At 40.2% G+C, this 19,365-nt stretch overlaps 1 protein-coding gene across 3 annotated transcripts in view; it reads left to right on the top strand.

Moving 5' to 3' along the window:
* Positions 1 to 19,365, top strand: part of LACC1 (laccase domain containing 1) — a 72,495-nt gene that overhangs the window by 44,403 nt on the left and 8,727 nt on the right. The window contains exon 11 of one of the 3 annotated variants that reach the window (XM_049701223.1): positions 64 to 463. The exons of the other annotated variants lie outside the window; for them this stretch is intronic. The gene's annotated coding sequence lies outside the window, so the exon portion shown is untranslated. The remainder of the gene's footprint in view (positions 1 to 63; positions 464 to 19,365) is intronic. 3 annotated transcript variants of the gene reach the window in all.

A 19,365-nucleotide genomic window follows, 5' to 3' on the forward strand; every position in this document is an offset into this window, starting at 1 on the left:
AGACTGCAGCTGTAGCCCAACATCTCCCTTCATCCACTCCTCTTATTTTCCTTCTTTCCTCAGGTGTTGATCAAGAGAACCTCTAATAAACTTCCTACATGCAAACCACTCCTCAGTCTCTGGTTCCTGGGGAACCTAACTTGCAGCAGTGTTAGGAAAAAAATGAAACAGGGAAATGGAATAAATATCAGATATCAGGAGGGGCTGCCTAGTTAAGATGGTCAGGTACGACTCCTCCAAGAAGTTGATATTTGAGCCGATGTGTGAATGATGAGAAGGGGCACAGAAAGATCTGGGGGGGCGGGTAGCCTCCCAGACAGAGGAAAGTATGAAGACCCTGAGGGGAGAATGAGTTGGACGTGTTCCAGAAAAAAAGGAAGGCCAGTGTTACGTGTGATAAATGAAAAACAGGCCGGTAGAAAAAGCTGCTGGATCATGGAGTTTGAACTTTATTCTAAATACAGTAAGTAATTATTAACAATAATTTAAAATATTACTTTGACTTCTGTGTAGTGAATGACTTGCAGATGTTGAAAGTAGAATCGGGATGAATGGTGAGTTATAAGGTCACCCAAGAAAGAAATGGGGTGTTTTGGATGAGGGTGGTGATGGTGGAGTGTGATTGATTTTTGCTATTTATTTTGGAGGTGAATCTAAAAGAAGTTGTGATGCGTTACGTGCAGGACAATGAAAAAAGAATAATTAAAGATGACCACTAGGATAGGCCTGAGCAACTGGGGCTTCGTCACTAATTGGGATCTGAAAGACTAGCAGAGGAGAATGTTTGAAAGGAGAAATCTAAAGCAACCTGAGGATGGGGTACAAAGTTCCCAGAGAAAAGAACAGATTCAAAGTTTATATTACCTAATTAAGTAGTGAATTCAACTTTGTCAATCTTTTCCATCCTTCTGTGCTTCAGTTTCTTAGTTTTCCAGTCTTTCCTAGGCAGTTATGAGATTTTGTAGGCCTCAATCTATAATTATCTATAAACTGGTTTAAGTTTCTCAGAGAGTTTGCATTTTCAGCCACCTCCCAAGTGACACTGATGCTGTGGTCAGAGGACATTTTGAGCATCAAGGTTGCAGTCAGACAGACCCAGTTTTGAATTATTTCCCAGTCAATTATTAGTTGTATAATATTTGGGAAGTTTAAATCTTCTCAGAACTTTCATTTCTTTAAAAATAGGAACAATATACCTACTTCATAATGTTACTGAGAGAATTAAATGATGTCATGTCTGTAGAGCATAAAGCAAGCAACCCAGCTCCTCACTCACAACAGCGTTCACTAATTTAGTCTCCCTCCCACTCCGTCTCAAAAAGGGTGTCTATTCACAAATTATATTAGAATTAAAAAAAAATCATTATAAGGCTATTGGCATTCAGAGAATTAAGATGTGTGGTTTTGACTACAGCTAAGTAACTCAAATGGTCCACAGAACGTAGTCTTTTGAATTTTGCTGAACTACATATTTAAGTCCTATACACTGAGGTGACGGTCATTGGCAGTAGTGAGTCACTTTCCCGGGGTGAAACCTATCCAAGGTCAAGCATCCTCATCTCAGACCAACTTTATGGCTCTTAGCTCATCGTCCCATCCGTGCACCTTTTGTGAAGCAAGAAAATCTCTGTATTTTATGGAAAATGCCCCTGCTAAACAAAGGCACAAACAGAAAAAAACAAACAATTCGAACCAACCAGTGAAGAGTGTTGGCATGAAAGTGAGGAGAAAGCTAAGAAATCTAGGAAAAAGATGATGCTTATACAGCAAACTAGGAGTTTGGGATAAATTATGGAGTGGGAATGCCACACTGGCGGTGGTTTGGATTCACGATATGAGTGCTTTCACCATGTGCCCCATAAGGAAATAAGGAAAGGTAATTCACACACTATTTTAATAAATTTTCCAGACAGAATTCCTACTGTTTGCTTCATAAATGAGTCTATCCTCTATTTATAGAATTATGAAGGTCTTAAGGGGTCAATTAAAAGTTTTTAATGATGCTTGACTGAACTTTATGGAAAAAATTCTGTGCTGCAATGGTATCTGTGATTTGGGGAATCTGTAAATTGTAAGGTGGAAATTGTTAACCATAGGATTGGTAATCACATTGTAAAGAGAGAATTGGCATCTTTAATTTCTTGATTTACAATAAGACCATGGTGTTTGTCAATAGATATTCAGCACCATGTACACAAAGTACGGGGCAAATGAGACATGGATACTGCGCTCTTTTGAGGAAGGGAAAACACTGGCTCCATGATGCAAATATAACCCTGAAAATTAGGAAGGTAAATTGTCTTGGGGAAAGAATACTGGGATCTATTACTGGCAGATGCTCATAACATAGGTGCATTTAAAACAGCTGTTAATCCCTTGGTAATCAAAGAGACAAAAGGGAGATATAATTTATTATGATACTAAAGCACTGAGCTAGCTCTAAGAAATCTGACACAGCCTAGAAGTGATCAGCAAATCTCAACACTTTTGTTTTCTGTCAAGTCACTTAACTTTGGATACTCTCTGTGGTAGCTAGGGCTAAAACATGCCTAAAGATAGATATATTTCCACAAAAAAATAATTTTTATACTCACATCCATAAAAAAGAAAAACCAGCATTCTCACTTTCACAAGGCTTCGATCAGTCTCAACACCATGGTGTTCCTTTCATTTGAACCTTGTAATCCTTGTAGGGTGGATGATCCCACATTCCATGGTTGTTTGCAGAGTCTTGAGTTGAATTCTGTGGACATGTTGGTCTGTGTTGCAGAAAGACTGGTATTTCCTAGGTCAGGTTAAAGGAAGTGAACCACAGGATTGATTAAAATTCCATTGGGCACTAATTCCTTTGTATTATCTTCTGGAATCCTCACTTAAAATGCAGATGCTCTAGGGAGGGTAATACATTAAAGAGCATTAAGGAGTAACACTATCAAGAGAGCTGCCAAGGTCAGTTTCCATCCTAATAATGTCCACAGAATGTCACTCATTCTTAGTAGGCTGTTCAAGACTTTTTCAAGAATTCACTTTAAAGTCTTATCAGAGAGCTCCTGGTCTCCTGAGTGGAGATAGGCTAACCATTTGTATTGCCCCAGTGAAATGGGAGGAAAAAATATAGTATGGCATACAAGCAGTCTTTATCAAAGGGGGGAAGGAAACTCTTGTGAGTGTCTCCCGTTTCCCGGGCTGTGTCCTATGAGCTTTGGATATGGCATCTCATCAAATCCTTTCTCCAGTGTCATTATGCTCTTATTTCTATCACCGTTTTACGGATGGGAAACTGAGGCTATGGGAGGTTAAGTAGCTGCCATGAGGAGCTGATCTTGGAGTCAAGGTTGCCCTATCTCCTTTCAAAGCTCATTAACCCAGGAAAAGAGATCTTACCTAGGAAATTTGGTCTAAGGCATTTTGGTTCTCTCCCTCACAACCCAGGTCCATATAATTCTGACTTGTACAGAGGCTTTTCAAGAGAAGCAAAGTAGAGGAGAAAAGGTTAACATGCTAAGTATTATGAGACTTATTATTGAGCAGGACTGGAGTAGCAATGGAAGGAAGGCTATTTCCCATGTCCTATTTGGAAGAAATGCCTCATTTGTTTATTTTTAGAATGTTTAGAAAATTATTCTGTGACAAAGCTAAACATAATCTTACCATATGATCCAGCGATCGTGCTCCTAAATGAGCCAAAACTTAGGTCCACATAAAACATCGTGCACACATTTTTACAGCCGCTTTGTTCAAAACTGCCAAAATTGGAAGCAACCAAGATGTAATTCAATAGGTGAATGGATAAACAAATTGTGGTACATTCAGACAATGGAAAATTATTTAGTGATAAAAAGAAATGAGCTAGTGAAAAAGACAGGGAGGAAACTTAGCGCATACGGCAAATGAAAGAAGCCAGTCTGAAAGGCTACATACTATATGATTCTCACTATATGACATTCTGGAAAACAACTTTAAACAGAGTAGAAATATCAGAGGTTGCCAGGGGTTCAGTGGGGTTGGTGGTGTGGCGGAGGGAGCTGAACAATTGGCATACAAAGCATTTTTAGGGCAGGGAACTATTCTGTATAATACTATAATGGTGGATACATGACTACGCATTTGTCAAAACCACAGAACGGTAGAACACGAAGAATGAACCCTGATGTAAACTATGGACTTTAGTTAATAATAATGTGTCAGTATTGGTCCATCGATTGTACGCACAAATGTAAGATGTTAGTAATAGGGAAACTGTGGGCAAAATGTGGGGTATCTTGGAAAGAGAGTATAAGGGAACTCTCTGTACTTTCTGTTCCATTTTTCTATAAACCTAAAACTGCTCTAAAAAGTACATTAATTTAGAAAAATCATTCTAAGTCTAGACAATAATATTGTACTATAATTATGTGATGTGATAAATAGTGCTACAATGGCAATCATATTACAATACAAAAGTGTATCAAAGAACATGTTGTACATCTTAAGTTTATACAGTGTTATGTGCCAAATATATTCAATTAAAAAAATCATTCCAGGACTTCCCTGGTGGTCCAGTAGTTAAGACTCTGTGCTTCCACTGCAGGGGAAGTTGTTGGGGAACTAAGATCCCACATACTGTGTGGCATGGCCAAAAACATTTTTAAAAATTCAAATATTTAAAAACAAAACTTCAGGTGGATACAGTCTATGGACCACCACTTTGTGATCTCTACTGAAAATGTTTAGCTTGGTTTCCAGCACTCAATAAATGCTAGTGTTCAACAAATTAAAAAAAAAATAGAAAGTAAAAAATAAAAATATAAAAATTCCAGAACTATTCCATTCTTCAAATGTCTTATTAAACTATAACAGATATAGGTAGAGAGTAAAGAAGGAATAAGAATAGTGTAAAGGAAAGGAAGAGGCAGAAAAAATATGAGAATTATAATAAGCTAAAATGAAATTTGTGCCAGCAGAGGGAAAAAAAGGAGATTAGAAATTTACAGAGCATCTCTTCGTAGTCTTTTTTCTTCTTTTCTTCCTTTGTTCTTTTCTGGGGTATGGGCTGGGTAGAAAGACTTCAGCAAGCTTAGAATGTGGAATACGATGACAGCATGCACTCGTAAAAATAGTCTATGCACATTCCCCCAGGCAGGCATTTTACTTAGGGCTGACAGAAGCCTAGGATATCTGGAACAGTCTATATTTATGAGATGATTAAACTTGAGATGGTTAAACTCTAACTTCTGGGTGGTTGGGGGAAGAGAATGTATAACGTGCTGCCACTGGAGGAATCATGGGGCTGAACAGTTGGGAACCAGCTTTCAGCTTGGACTCCAAGTGTAAATAGGGCAGATGGGGGGGGAGGAGTGCAGGGTGCTGGAAATCAGCGGTAGAGGTGATACGGAGGCTCAGAGTGAGTGAGAAGGAGCTTAGAGGATTGGAGAGGTTCTCTTCCAAACAACTTTTCTTTTCTGTTGAGGAATAATATTGCTACAATGGTGCATATATATATATTATATTATAATTATACATATATTACACACATATATTATATGTATAATTACATACCTTACATACATGTATACATACATGTATAATATACATTATACATACATTAAAGTGCATGAATCTTAGGCATATAGTTGGTTGAATTTTTATCTGTGAATGTACTCATGACCCACAAACCATATCAAGATACAGAATATTTCCAGTATTTCAAAGAGCTTCTTTGTGCTCCTTTCCAGTCAATACCTCTGTCCTCAGAGGTAATCACTCTGATTTTTATTATTAAAAATAGTGCTACTATGAACATTGGGGTGCATGTATCTTTTCAAATTAGAATTTTTGTCTTTTCTGGGTATATGCCCAGGAGTGGAATTGCTGGATTATATGGTAACTCTGTTTTTAGTTTTTTAAGGAACCTTCATATTGTTCTCCATAGTGGCTGCACGAATTTACATTCCCACCAACAGTGTGGAAGGGTTCCTTTTTCTCCACATCCTCTCCAGCATTTACTATTTGTAGACTTTTTGACGATAGCCATTCTGACTGGTGTGAGTTGATACCTCATTGTAGTTTTGATTTGCATTTCTCTAATAATTAGCAGTGTTGAGCATCTTTTTGTGTTGGCCATCTGTGTGTCTTCTTTGGAGAAATGTTTAGATCTTGTGCCCATTTTTTGAGTGGGTTGTTTGTTTTATTGATATTGAGTTGTATGAGCTCCTTTTCTTCATTTGTTTATTTCTATATACTGTTTACTGTCATTGATTCATTCTTGAACTGTGCCAGAAATACAAATCTCTTTAAATATATTCAATTACAACAGGTAACTATCACATCATTTTTTTCTTTTTCTTTTTTTTAAAGACATCTCTCTATTCCCCTTCTAGTCCGGACTGGCTGATCTCTAGGCCTGCCACACCAATTTTGCCAAGGAATTTTCAGTCATTACCATTTTAGAGATTCCCTTTGCCTCTCTCCTATTTTGGATCCATTGTTTCCTAGATCCTGTGTCTTCTGCTTTCTTGCTTTCCTCATTGTTTTGATGGTGCACACCTTGTAACTTCCTAGGAAACAGTTCATAGGAGATACGTTTTTTGAGAACTTGTAATCTTTTTTTTTTTTTTTTTTTTTGCAGTACACGGGCCTCTCACCATTGTGGCCTCTCCCGTTGCGGAGCACAGGCTCCGGACGCACAGGCTCAGCGGCCATGGCTCACGGGCCCAGCCGCTCTGCGGCATGTGGGATCTTCCCGGACCGGGGCACGAACCCGCGTCCCCTGCATCGGCAGGCGGACTCTCAACCACTGCGCCACCAGGGAAGCCCCGAGAACTTGTAATCTTTATTCCAGTTTTATAATTGATCAATCATTTGGTATCTTATTACCATGAAAAGCATTTCCCTCAGGATTTTGAAAGCACTGCTCCAGCATCTTCTAGGTTCTGATATTTCACTTTATGTTATTTTGCAGTAGTTGGAACAACATGATGTAATCAGTGTTAGTTTGATTCCTGATCTTTGTATGTTTTTCGCTCCCCGGAAGGTTTTAGGATTTCCTATTTGTCCTTCGGCTCCTGAAATCTCCTCACTATAGGAATTGATGTGGATCTTTGCTCAAGTATTGTGCTGGGCGTCCTGTGGGTCTTTCCATTTGGAAGCTATTTTTTTTTTTTTTTTTTAGTTCTGACACATTTTCAAGTTATTTCTTTAATAACTTCTCCCTGTTTTATCTTTTTCCTCTCTTTCTGAATATTCCATTAAAAGGATGATGGACCTCCAGGTTGATTCTCTAATTTTCTTATCATTCTTCCTATTTTCTATCTCATGAACAGATATGTCATACTTTGTACTTGATTTACTAAACTTCATCTTCGATCCCTTCTATTAAAATGTTCATTTTTGCTCTTTTCCTAATTCCCAAGAATTTGTTTTTGTTCAATAAATATTGCTTTTTTACAGACTCCTCTTATCTATTTTATTTTTATGAGGATTAGTTACAGTTTTTTTTTTTTTTTTGGAAGTTTTCTTCTGTTTCATTCAATGCCTCTCTTCTCTCTTTTGTTTGGGTCTGTGTCTTTCATATTGTAGGTCTTTCTCACATTTACTCTTATTATTGGCTGTGTGTTCATTATTATTATTAATGAAAAAGGTTGCTTCTAAGGTCTGAATGAGTAGGGGGCCTTGCTGAGTAGTGGGCTTCACTCTAAGGTAATCTGGCTGAGTGTCTTCTTAGAGGAACCCCAACTGTCAAGATCTGCAGATCTTTCTGCTGAGTCAGTCTCCCTAGATATGAATCTTCCAATTTCACACCTGGGGGTTATGAGTTCTTGCAGCATTCTGGGACTGAGTGGGAGAAAGTGCTGCGATGGGGGTGAGGAGGGTTCACCTTTCAGAAATTTCACATTTGGCCTGTTTTCCCTGTATTTAGTAGAGCTCTCTAGCGAGGTGAGGCTATAGCTCATCAGTGAGCAAACCTTTTGTTTCCTTTTACGGTGGGGGAAGAGGCGGTCTGAGGAGGCTGAGGAGGGAGATCTATGAGGTTAATTTTTTCTTATACAGATTTTCAACTAAGCTTCTGGTTTTCAGCCTCACCTGAACACCCCACCTTCAGAGGCAATTGATACCCCAACTACTGAGGCTTTCGGTGGTTTTGTCACATGCACCTGCTTATTTCTGGAGTTACCTTGAGGCTTCTTCAGCTCAAACCACTTCCAGGCTTCCTCTAGTTTCCTAAGTTAGTAACTACTCATCCATAAGACTTTCAGCTTTCAAACTTTTATTGTCATTTGTTTTCCTGTTCTCTTTATACTTGTGGATTTATGTTTTATTGCCTTTACTGCCTCCTTAGTGAGGTTTCTGGAGGGAAAAGAGTAAACATTTGTGTTCAATCTACATTTTAACTGAAAGCTGGTTAGTCAATATGTAAGAATTTAAAGTCAGTTCTGGATGTCTCTGAAACATAAGTAAGTATTGCTACTTTTTCACCATTGTTCTAACAGCAGACTGATAAATAAAAGTGCCCATACTCGGTATGTCCCTTGGGGAATGTTGTAGAATGAAATGGGAACAAAGAAATGGATCATTGCCAAGGAGACATTTTGGGACTGACTTTTCTGGTCATATTTAGGATCAAATCCCCATAAAAAGGTGGCAACATTATAATGTAAAACTGCTGTTCTGTATCTGTTGGCTTGATTATTACAGGAAAAGAACAAAAGAAATAACAGAATATAATAATTATCAAACATGTGGTATATTTTTAGGAATGATTATTTTACTCATTTGATGCAAAGACTAGAAACCTAATTTAAGATTCCAGTGGAACGTTCAGATTTTATTTACCAGAAATCCTCCAAGTATGTGAGCATATTTTAAATACATTCTACTTATGCTTTTTAGTCTTCATGGAATTATTTCTATATTTTACAGATAAATGTCCCTTGTGTTACAACCAGTCATAGGTGGTGATTCCAGTTATTCAAAAAAATACACAACTGTTAAGAAACCTGACACCAATTTGTGATAGTGGTTTCTTTCTTCCATTTTGCTTTGTGCAGCTGGAAAATTAGGCTACTTTTCTTTTTTTTAAAGAATGAAATAAACTCTAGCAATTGAGGGAGTTTAGTGACATGTTCCTCATGCCATCATTAGTGACTTCCAGAGCCTGATCTTGGATAACTACTTTATTAGCCTCCAACATTATGAACAAAGATTTATTTAGCATCAATAGTTGATAGTTTGCCACTGCCAGATTTAGATGCTGCTATAATATTACATGGCCAAGAAAAGTACGAGATAGGAAGAAAATATGGGAAAGTATGTTTGAGCCTAGCAAAGTAATAGGGTAGATAGAAAACTCCTCTAAAGAGACTTCAGAAATTTTGAGCTTTTCAGGCTATCCAATTACATGGAGCATTTAAAGGTGAGGAATGTGGAGAGAAGCTGAATGGAAATTATTTCAGACATGTGAGGCTGTATGCAGGAGTTGGGAGTGAGAGAAAAAAATGAAGGGAGTGAAGATTAAGTAGAGGAAGGAGACACGTAAAGTGTGCTGAGTTGGGTGGGGAAGAGCCTAGACACCGAGAGTGTCCTGCGCGTTATGTATGAACTGTGAGCTTTTTAGTGAATGGCAGCTGACACTGTAGCAGAAAAACTGACAAAGTGCTTAGAATTTAGAGTCTGGAGCTGATGTAATACTTAGAAAGCTGTGACGCATGTGATCCAATCCCTAAGCCGTGTCACTTTACAAAAGTACAGTAGAAACAGGCAATCCAAGCTTTAATATAGTTCTCAAAAATATCTGAGGAAGCGCAAGTATGTGACCCAGAACATATTTTACTAAAGTCTTTTCTAACCTGCAGTCCCCAATTCCCAGACGGTTATGTGTGCAGGGCTATTGACTCATCTGTCTTTATTGAGCAAATTGCCTAATAAATGAGAATAGCATCTGGTTTCCAATATTATTAGCAGGTTTTTGAGAAAGGCATTGGTATAAATATTGTTCAAATAGCTTCTGGATTACAGAAGGCTTTCTGCTGGCTATCCTTTTCTTTGCATCAAACCAAGTTTAAGGGGAAAATGAGCCACCTATGTGTCTTGACCTTCCCACAAATAGTCAGAATTCCATTGGTTGCCACAGCATAGCCTGTGTCTTTGTGATAGAAGCTTTACTGGAGTGATAACCGTTGTTACTGAGAGAACCATGACGCTCCAAGTCCTTCTCCTTGAGTTATTATCTGCCCAGGAAGGATGCTGAGTGGAGGATTTAAAGAAAAAACAATGCTTTTTTGAATGATCCACAAATCCCTGTTGTGTATGCCCATGTGAACGCCAATCCAATGGAAGAAATTTACCATGTTGCCCTTTTTAGCAATAAGAGCCTTTGTAAAGTGTTAACTGAATGATTAAAATCTGTACTAAAAGTGTATGATTAGAAAAATTCCTCTAAAAATCAGTACATCTGAAACAAACCAATTGACTTAGTAATTCAGCCTAAGGAAATTTTATCTTGATAAGTTAAAATTGTGAGAAAAGTTCAAATTTGTTTATCACAATACACTAAAGGGCAGATCCATTTCATTTTTATATTAAAGAATATTTTCCCAAACCCAGTCCATTAAGTCATGTATAATTAAAACATAAAATATGGCTGAAAAGTCTACAACAAAAATTATCCTTTGTTTTTTCACCCTTGAGAAATCCTAGAGTAGATTTGTAACTCTTTATAAAATCAAATCAGAAGAATAAATAGTCAGTGAGCACATATGATGGGTCAGGCTTTGCCTTAAATCCTATGGGAGAAACAAAGAAAGTTCCTGTCTTCTAAAAATCTGGTAGAAGAATATCGTTAAGAACTGAAAGTTTAAATAACATCATAATATATAAGTAATACTTTAAGACAACAATGGAATAGCACATACAAGGCTAACTGTGAATACAAGTCAGATGTTAAAATTCCTCTGGGAATCAGTAGTTCAGCTCTTTGGCTAAAGAATAGAGTTTCTAAAATGGTAGAGGAGACAAGCCCAGAAAGTAAAATTGTGTTAAAATTATGGGCCTTAGATGCCATGCTAAGATTTTAGAACTTGATTTTGTAGGGAAACCACTGAAAGATTTTAATTCTAAACTTAAATGGAGAAGTGACAAAATCAGAGCAGCACGTTGGAGCAGTGACTCTTTCAGCCGTGTGCAGATGGGACAGAGAAACTTCAGACACCAAGATGACTTAGAAGGTACTGCCATTGGGACTTCCCTTGTGGTCCAGTCGTTAAGACTCTGCGCTCCCAATGCAGGGGGCCCGGGTCCAATCTCTGGTCAGGGAACTAGATCCTGCATGCCGCAACTAAGACCCTTTGCAGAAGGAAGGAAGGAAGGAAGGGAGGGAGGCAGAGAGGGAGGAAGGAAGGAACTGCCATTTCCCAGGTTGCTTAGGTCCCTCTGTGGAAATGGGATGGACCTGCCACCACCACAAGTTTAGTTCAGGGTCTAGACTGATGATGCCACACACACACTATGAGAGCCTGAGCAGCTTTATTACTCACATGAGACTTTTTTTTTTTTTGCGGTACGCGGGCCTCTCACCGCTGTGGCCTCTCCCATTGCGGAGCACAGGCTCCGGACGCGCAGACCCAGCGGCCACGGCTCACAGGCCCAGCCGCTCTGCGGCACGTGGGATCCTCCCGGACCAGGGCACGAACCCGCGTCCCCTGCATCGGCAGGCGGACTCCCAACCACTGCGCCACCAGGGAAGCCCCATAATGAGACTTTTAAAGGAGAGCAGGACAAACTTCCAAGCAGGTCCAAAGGCTTGGGGGATCCGGAAAGGGTGACTGGGTTGGCTTTTTACGGTGGTTAGAGTGTAGGGATGGAGTGAGTGTCCCCTCACATGTGCTAAGGCTTGTGTAACCTGAATTTCCTGCTGGTACCAAAGGAGGGAGCACCCAGGCTTCTTATCGTCTGGCTGCGGGGCAGCAGGAGAAGAGGAACGATGTGGCTGGAAAGTTGTCAGCAGACATGAAAAACGGAGTCCGATTCTTTGTAACACACATATAGGGTGGAAAGAGTGATACAGTGTCAAGTGAGGGTGCTCTGTCAATATTACACATGAGCTATAAGTCTCCACCTGATAGAAACTGCACTGTGGGAGGGCAGGTCTCTGAAAGAATGGATTTCCACGTGCATGTGGTTATATGACATTCAATTTACAGGCCTATCGAGGGCCTTTGGAATGTCAAAGAGGAGGTCTCTAGGGCTTTGAAATAAATATCCCAGGAACTCTTGACCTTTTGTTCATTGCATTTCTTTTTTTAAAAAAAAAATCTAATATATTGCTTATGTTTGGAGAAAGATTTTTTGAAAGATGCAAAGCTGAATGGGATTGTTTGCATCTGAGATCAGTCGTAGATTCTGTTGTTCAATAAATCAGTCTGGTTTGGTTTGAGCACCAGTTCCATGCTGTCAATCTATATGGACAGGAATAACTATCTAGAAAACTTGTTTTAAACGTCTATTTCTGCTCTCAACCCCAGGGATTCTGGATGAGAGGTTTTCCGTGGATCTCAGGAATGAGCCTCATGACAAGTGTTGCTGATACAGGGGTTTACAGGCCTCGAGTCACACAACCACTAAGTGGTAAAGCCAGGTTTCAAACCTAATTTTGTCTAAATCAAACTTGTGTTATAAACCATAACACTCTATTTACTGTCAGGAGCCCGGGTCTAGCTTTGCAGTCTCACCTGAGTGATGACGGTGGGGGGTGTCCCGTGGCACTCAGAGCAGGGGGAATATTAGGCAGTTGCCTGCTTAGTTTTCTCATAAATTGACAGTAGAATAATAGGTGTTGGTTTGGTGTCCTAAGGGTCTCTGTCTCCCAGGGTAGAACCTTCCTTGTTGACTGGCACATCAGCCCTTTCGTGAGCTTCTGGAAGACTTGAATTTTGTAGGTTGCTGCCCTGTAAGCACAGGTTGTCTGGTTTAGAAGAGCACTTTTTGGACCATTTTCAAGAGTCTGAGAGGAACTAGGGTGGCTACAGGACAGTGAGTGAGGGAAAGGGTGATGGGATTTGGGGCTAAGAAGGTATACAGGGCACAGATCAGACAGAGTTTGGAGGTCATGGTCAGAAATTTGGTTTTCAGTCTAAGTATGGTGAGGAACACATGGAATGTTTCACACAGGGGATTTAGTTCTCTGATTTTATGTCTTAAAAAATAGCCTTCTGGTTGCGATGTAGAGAATGGATGAGAGGGAACAAGAGTTGAAGTGGGAAGATGGGTAAGGAGGTTGTTTTACCTTTTTGAAAAATTTTTATTTATTTAATTAATTTATTTTTGGCTCCGTTGGGTCTTTGTTGCTGAGCACAGGCTTTCTCTAGGTGTGGTGCGCAGGCTCTAGGCACACGGGCTTCAGTAGTTGTGGCTCTAGAGCGCAGGCTCAGTAGTTGTGGCTCACAGGCTTAGTTGCTCTGAGGCATGTGGGATCTTCCCGGACCAGGGCTCAAACCCGTGTCCCTTGCATTGGCAGGCGGATTCTTTTTTTTTTTTTTTTTTTGCTGTATGCGGGCCTCTCACTGCTGTGGCCTCCCCCATTGTGGAGCACAGGCTCCGGACTCACAGGCTCAGTGGCCATGGCTCACGGGCCCAGCCGCTCCGCGGCATGTGGGATCCTCCCAGACCGGGGCACGAACCCGTGTCCCCTGCATCGGCAGGCGGACTCAACCACTGCGCCACCAGGGAAGCCCGGCAGGTGGATTCTTAACCACTGCGCCACCAGGGAAGCCCACCCTCTGACTAATTTAAGTGTGGAAAAGTTCCTCATGAAGGAAAAGCCAATAAAGAAAGAAAACTGATAGTTCTAGGCTTAATGCGGCAGGAGCAGAGTAGAACTCAGAAAGAAATTTTTAGAGGCTCCCCCACCTCCTCCCCAAAGTAATTTTGGAGAGAAGGTAAGAGGGAGAGAGAATCAGAACTTGAACATTTCAGATTTCATTTTTTGTTCCTTTTTATCCTTCTAAAATCCACCCCCGCCCCCCAAATATTTTTCTCCTCAACTTTAGCAGTGTTGACTCTGAAAGCCTACGTGTCAGGCAGGTGTCTAAGATGATGATAATCTCTGTAGGAAATTACATATGTAAATATTCTTTCCTTGGAGAATTGAAGAAAAATAGGTTTCTTGATGGTGGATAAGAACCCAGCTCTGGAGTCATTCTCCATCACACAAATTACTCTTGTAGTAGCTTGAAGGTGGTACACTCGGTGTCACAAGACAAGTATCTCCTTGTGCAAGAAACATGACTCAAACTGCCATGAGACCAGAACAGAGTGGTGGTTTCATAGATGCTGTGCTGTTTCCACACATACTACATAGAACTCCTTTGATAGCAAGCTATAGAAACCCAACTTGAATTACCTTAACGAAAAAGGGTATTTATTGTAAGCACAGAAACATGTCTCCTGGAAACCAAGGTCAGAAAGATGGCTGGGCTTCTGGAACAACTGGATTAGGCTCCTGAAAACCTTGATTCCTCACATTCTTTTTGTTTTTTAACAGTTTTATCTACCTGACAGGAAGATAGCTGCTGAAAGCCCTCAGCACTTTAGCCACTTAGACAGAGAGAGAGAATGTGATGCTCTCAGTCCCAAGCCTAAAACTCCTGAAAAAAGAGCTTGTTGGCTCTGCTTGAGTTAGGGTCTCACCCCTGTGAATAAGTGTCAGAGGAGGGTAACACTGGGCTAACAGAGTGGACTCTACAGCATCCATGGAGGTGGACAGGAGGGGACAGCTCTTCGAGGAGAGTTGAAGAAACACGTTTTCTTCTGAGGTCTCCAATGATAGAAAGGTACTAGGTAAAAAGCCCCATACGTATCCACTGCACAAGAAAGTCTGTGTATGTGAACGTTGATGGAACTAGTTCTCTTAATTAAATTAATGACCGACCCAAACTAGCAAAAAGCGGAGACCACTCAATCCAAAGAGATATCTAAACATCAAGAAAATAGAATGAATAACAAATAAAGGCTGGCATTGTATTTTTTGGTGAACTGTCATCTGGGAAAGCCATTTCAGAGAAGGATTGACCTCTTTGCCTTCTCTAATTAAATGGTATCTTAATCTCCACAAGCTGGATTTTCCTACAATGAGGTAAATACTTGTTTACAAAGTGTTTATAAAGTTTATGAGGGCAAAGTCCCTCTTAACCTCTCCCCGATCTTCCCAATCTGATGGGTGAAGACATTTACCTCTGTTAACATATAAATATATGGATAATCTACATAAATAAATCATGGACATTTTTACATTTCAATAAACATAAATCCTACGTTTTTAAAAAATAATTTACCTTGAAATAATTTCAAACTTAAAGAATACCATATCCCCCCATCCAGATTCCCCTTTATTAGCATTTTACCACATTTATGCCTTCATTTTCTGTCTTTATATAGATATAGAGATAGATATACCCATCATTATTAGTTTTTTCTGAGTCATATGAGGGAAAGTTGCAAACATGATGCTCTGTCATATTTAGATCCTTCAGTGTATATTTTTCTACATCATGTCCCCAAACAAGGACACTTTCCTACCTTTCACCATACAAATTTTCCAATCAGGAAATTAGCCCTGACACAACTGATGACACTACTCCCCAAAGCACAAGCCACAGACGCCTTTCACATCTCCTCAATGGTCCCCAAAACGTCTCCCTTTCTCATTCAGGACCCAATCCAGAATCATGAGTCGCATTTAGTTGTCATATCTCTTTAATTTCTTTTATTTGGAGTAGTTCCTCATTCTTTCCCTGTCTTCCGTGGCCTTGACATTTTAAGTTCTGTATCTGTATTTAATTTTATATTCTTTCTGTATAATGTCCTTCAACCTGGGTCTGTGCAATGATTCCTCAGGCTCAAACAAGAATGTCCATGCATTCTTGACAGCAAAACCCCCAGAAATACTATTTATGCTCTTCTGAGGGCACCACACAGGAGAAAATAAGATGTTGACCCATCCCATCATGGTGATGTAAACCTTGATCACCCTCCCACCCATGTTAAGAATCACTTCTATAGGGGCCGGGATGGCTGATGCAAGTGTGCTGCTAACTTCATTTTTGTTGTGCTGTGGAGGCGTGGGAAGAGGGACAAGGACTCTTCATTTAGATTTTAATGTTGAACAGACCTTCTGGAAGAATCTGAACAGCAGGAACTCACGATAAGGGCTTCAAGAAACACAGAGAATGGTCACAAGAGTGTCAAAAACTTACAAAACTAGAATTAACCTGTACGTTTAACAACTGCTCATAGAATTATAGAATAAAATAAAATTTTAGAGCTGGAAGAGACTGTCATAAACATTTAAAACAGATCTCTAGCCCATCAATTGTTATGAATTACTGACTGATTTTGTTAATGGGCTTCTTCAATGTTCCTCTCACCTCTTTTTCCTGGTACTGCCAGTGGGGAAGTTCCCAGTGAACCGCTGCTTTAGAGACTGGGAGGGTACAGAGATGCACCTGCCTCCTTTGGCCGGGCCTGAAGGGAAGGGTAGATCCAAAAGATAAAAACACTGGGGACACAAGGACAGTCCATCCCCATTCTTAAGGTCATTTATTCAGGGTTTTTTTTTTTTTTTTTTTTTTGTGGTACGCGGGCCTCTCACTGTTGTGGCCTCTCCTGTTGCGGAGCACAGGCTCCAGACGCGCAGGCTCAGCGGCCATGGCTCACGGGCCCAGCCGCTCCGTGGCATGTGGGATCTTCCCGGACTGGGGCACGAACCCGCGTCCCCTACACCGGCAGGCGGACTCTCAACCACTGCGCCACCAGGGAAGCCCTATTCATGTTTTTTATCCTTTGTTTCATTCCAAAAATTATTTAAGATTCTACCTGAAAACATATATACGATGCTACAGGATAACTGAAGGAAACTAAAATAAAACCAGAGACAAAATTAACACACAAAATCCTTGAAATACATTGCCTGAAGAGGTTCCAGATTTGGTTCTGAGCTTCCTAGCTGCCAAACAAAATGAAACATGATTGATTACAATGTTTAGAGTGTCTAAAAATGAAAAACCCCTTTTTTTCAGAGATGCACAGCTCTTCCTGATATTGAGAACTGAGAGAAACATCTCCTGTGATTTCCCAAGGAGAACGACATCCTCAACAATAATTTCTGTGATAAATAAAATGGCAAGTGTAGAATGACTTCCTCTTCTTACCTCCCTGGATGCAGGTCAAACAGGCCCAATGCCAAAGCATAGCTAGTGTACAAGGGACCAAAGCAATGAAATCAAAAGCAATATTTTTCTTCCTTAGCTCTTTTAGATTCAAGAGGAAGGAGTGGATTCCTATAGCCTTATGGTAATCTTCCATGAATGACATTTCTTAAAACTAAGCTTTTTATTTAAAAAAAAGTTCCACAGAGAACTTCACAGTATATTGTCTATTTACCTAACCTCAGGTTACTGACAAGGGGAAGTGCCCTACATATATTTTAAGAATAAACTGAGAGAAAGGCAGGTTTGACATCTCCTTATGACATTTTATGAATAATATGGGGTCTAACCAGGGGCCAGCCCCAGCTTCACACAGGGGTTGGGTAGAGGATATACCCTTAGGCAGGGCCAACATCTCCTTATGACATTTTATGAATAATATGGGGTCTAACCAGGGGCCAGCCCCAGCTTCACACAGGGGTTGGGTAGAGGATGTACCCTTAGGCAGGGCCAAGATCTTCCCCAGAAAGTAGTTAATTGTTTAACTTGAACACACAGACAACTCAGGCCTAGAAGCATTATGGGTTAATACATGTTCACAAAATTTTCACTGGAAAATATTGCCATTAAGTGACATGCATCACCTAAAGTGTCCATTAAAAAAAACAACCCACCTCAAAGACATAGTTTAATTTAAAGAACTAATGTAAAATACTATTTAATACAAACTAATTAAAATTTAGAATCTCTGAGCTCAGAATGATAGGATTCTGGAATGGTCGATGTTCATTTGTTCTTTCTGTATAGAAAGCTGTTCAGGAACAGCTGTCCAGTTTATGACACCAAACTATGTCATCAATTTCCAGCTATGATGGAATACCTGTGTTCCTGCTGGAAAACAAAGAGCCATTAAAAAAAAAAGTCTTGTTGCAGCCCTGCCAAAGCAGTCAGGACCTAAGGACCTAAGAAAAGGGAACAGCAGAGAGGCGTTTTCTGATTCTTGATCTAGAGCAAGACATGAGACTCTGGGCAGAGAACTGCTACAAGGCAGATGATTAACCAGCTAAAAACATTAACTCTTATAAAGAGATAATTAAGTGAAGAAAAAGTAAAACAGAGGCATATAAAAGTCACTAATTATATATATGATATAATTATATATCAATGTCCAGCCACTGGACCAACATGTATGCCCAACTAGGGGGCAGGGAAATCAATCTCCCCTTCCCACAAGTGACCCCCAAGGGACCGTGACCTCTGCACCCCAATGTACACAGTACCTGGATCAGGGGTGGGTGAGAGGCTCACCCCCCCGCCCAGAGTCACCTGCCTAACACACTGTGGTACAGCCAGCCCAGGATGCCACCTTGGAGTGCACATCCTGTCCCAAGATGGTGTGGAGCACATCAGTTCTACTTTACTTCTTCTGGTGGGAAGGGGCAGGAAGGGGAGGCTGGGCATGTCCTGAGGCAGCAGGGAATGAGAGGGTGGGTGGTTGAGAGCCTGTGTGAGGGAGGGCAGTTGAGATGGGCCCTCCTGTGGGCCAAGTCTCCAAGCCATTAGTACATGCTCCACTGGCTCACTTATTTTAAAAACATAAGTCAAAGATAAAATTAAGAATTTCAAGACACCACCATTAACCCCAAGCACAAGACCCTTGTGAGCATGAGGCTCTGTAACCGCATTGGTGGCATCCTTGGGAAGCAGGCCTTGGTTGGAAGTGTTTTCTTCAAGGTTATGGAGCCTGGTCATCATGTTACTTGAGTCCTCTTCCTGTGCTAAGTTCTTTCCTGCTTCAGCCTTTGGTTTTCGATGTTTTGTGCGTCGTTTTAAAACACATCATTCTTTTTCTTGCTAGTAATTAGTTTTACCAATTCCCCATGTCTGAAACCTTCTGATAGAAAAATAATAGAATAGAAAAATAGAAAAAGTTGAATGAATGTACTGCTAATTTTCAGGGATAGTGCGTCAATATTGTTAATTTAAATAAAAAAATACGTCTTAATTGATTTTAACAGGGTTGGGTTAAATTTTGTCTCTGTGATTCCCCATTCTTTATTTTGATCATCAAAGTCACTATTTAATTCTCCAAGGGACCTCTTCTAACGTACTAGTTTTCATGGTTTAAGTGGAAAATTAGAATATCACACTGGTTTGCAAATCTGGGTCTGATGAATGAGAATATTGT

Source organism: Orcinus orca, chromosome 18 (genome assembly GCF_937001465.1).
Source record: "Orcinus orca chromosome 18, mOrcOrc1.1, whole genome shotgun sequence".
NCBI classification, from domain to species: Eukaryota; Metazoa; Chordata; class Mammalia; order Artiodactyla; family Delphinidae; genus Orcinus; species Orcinus orca.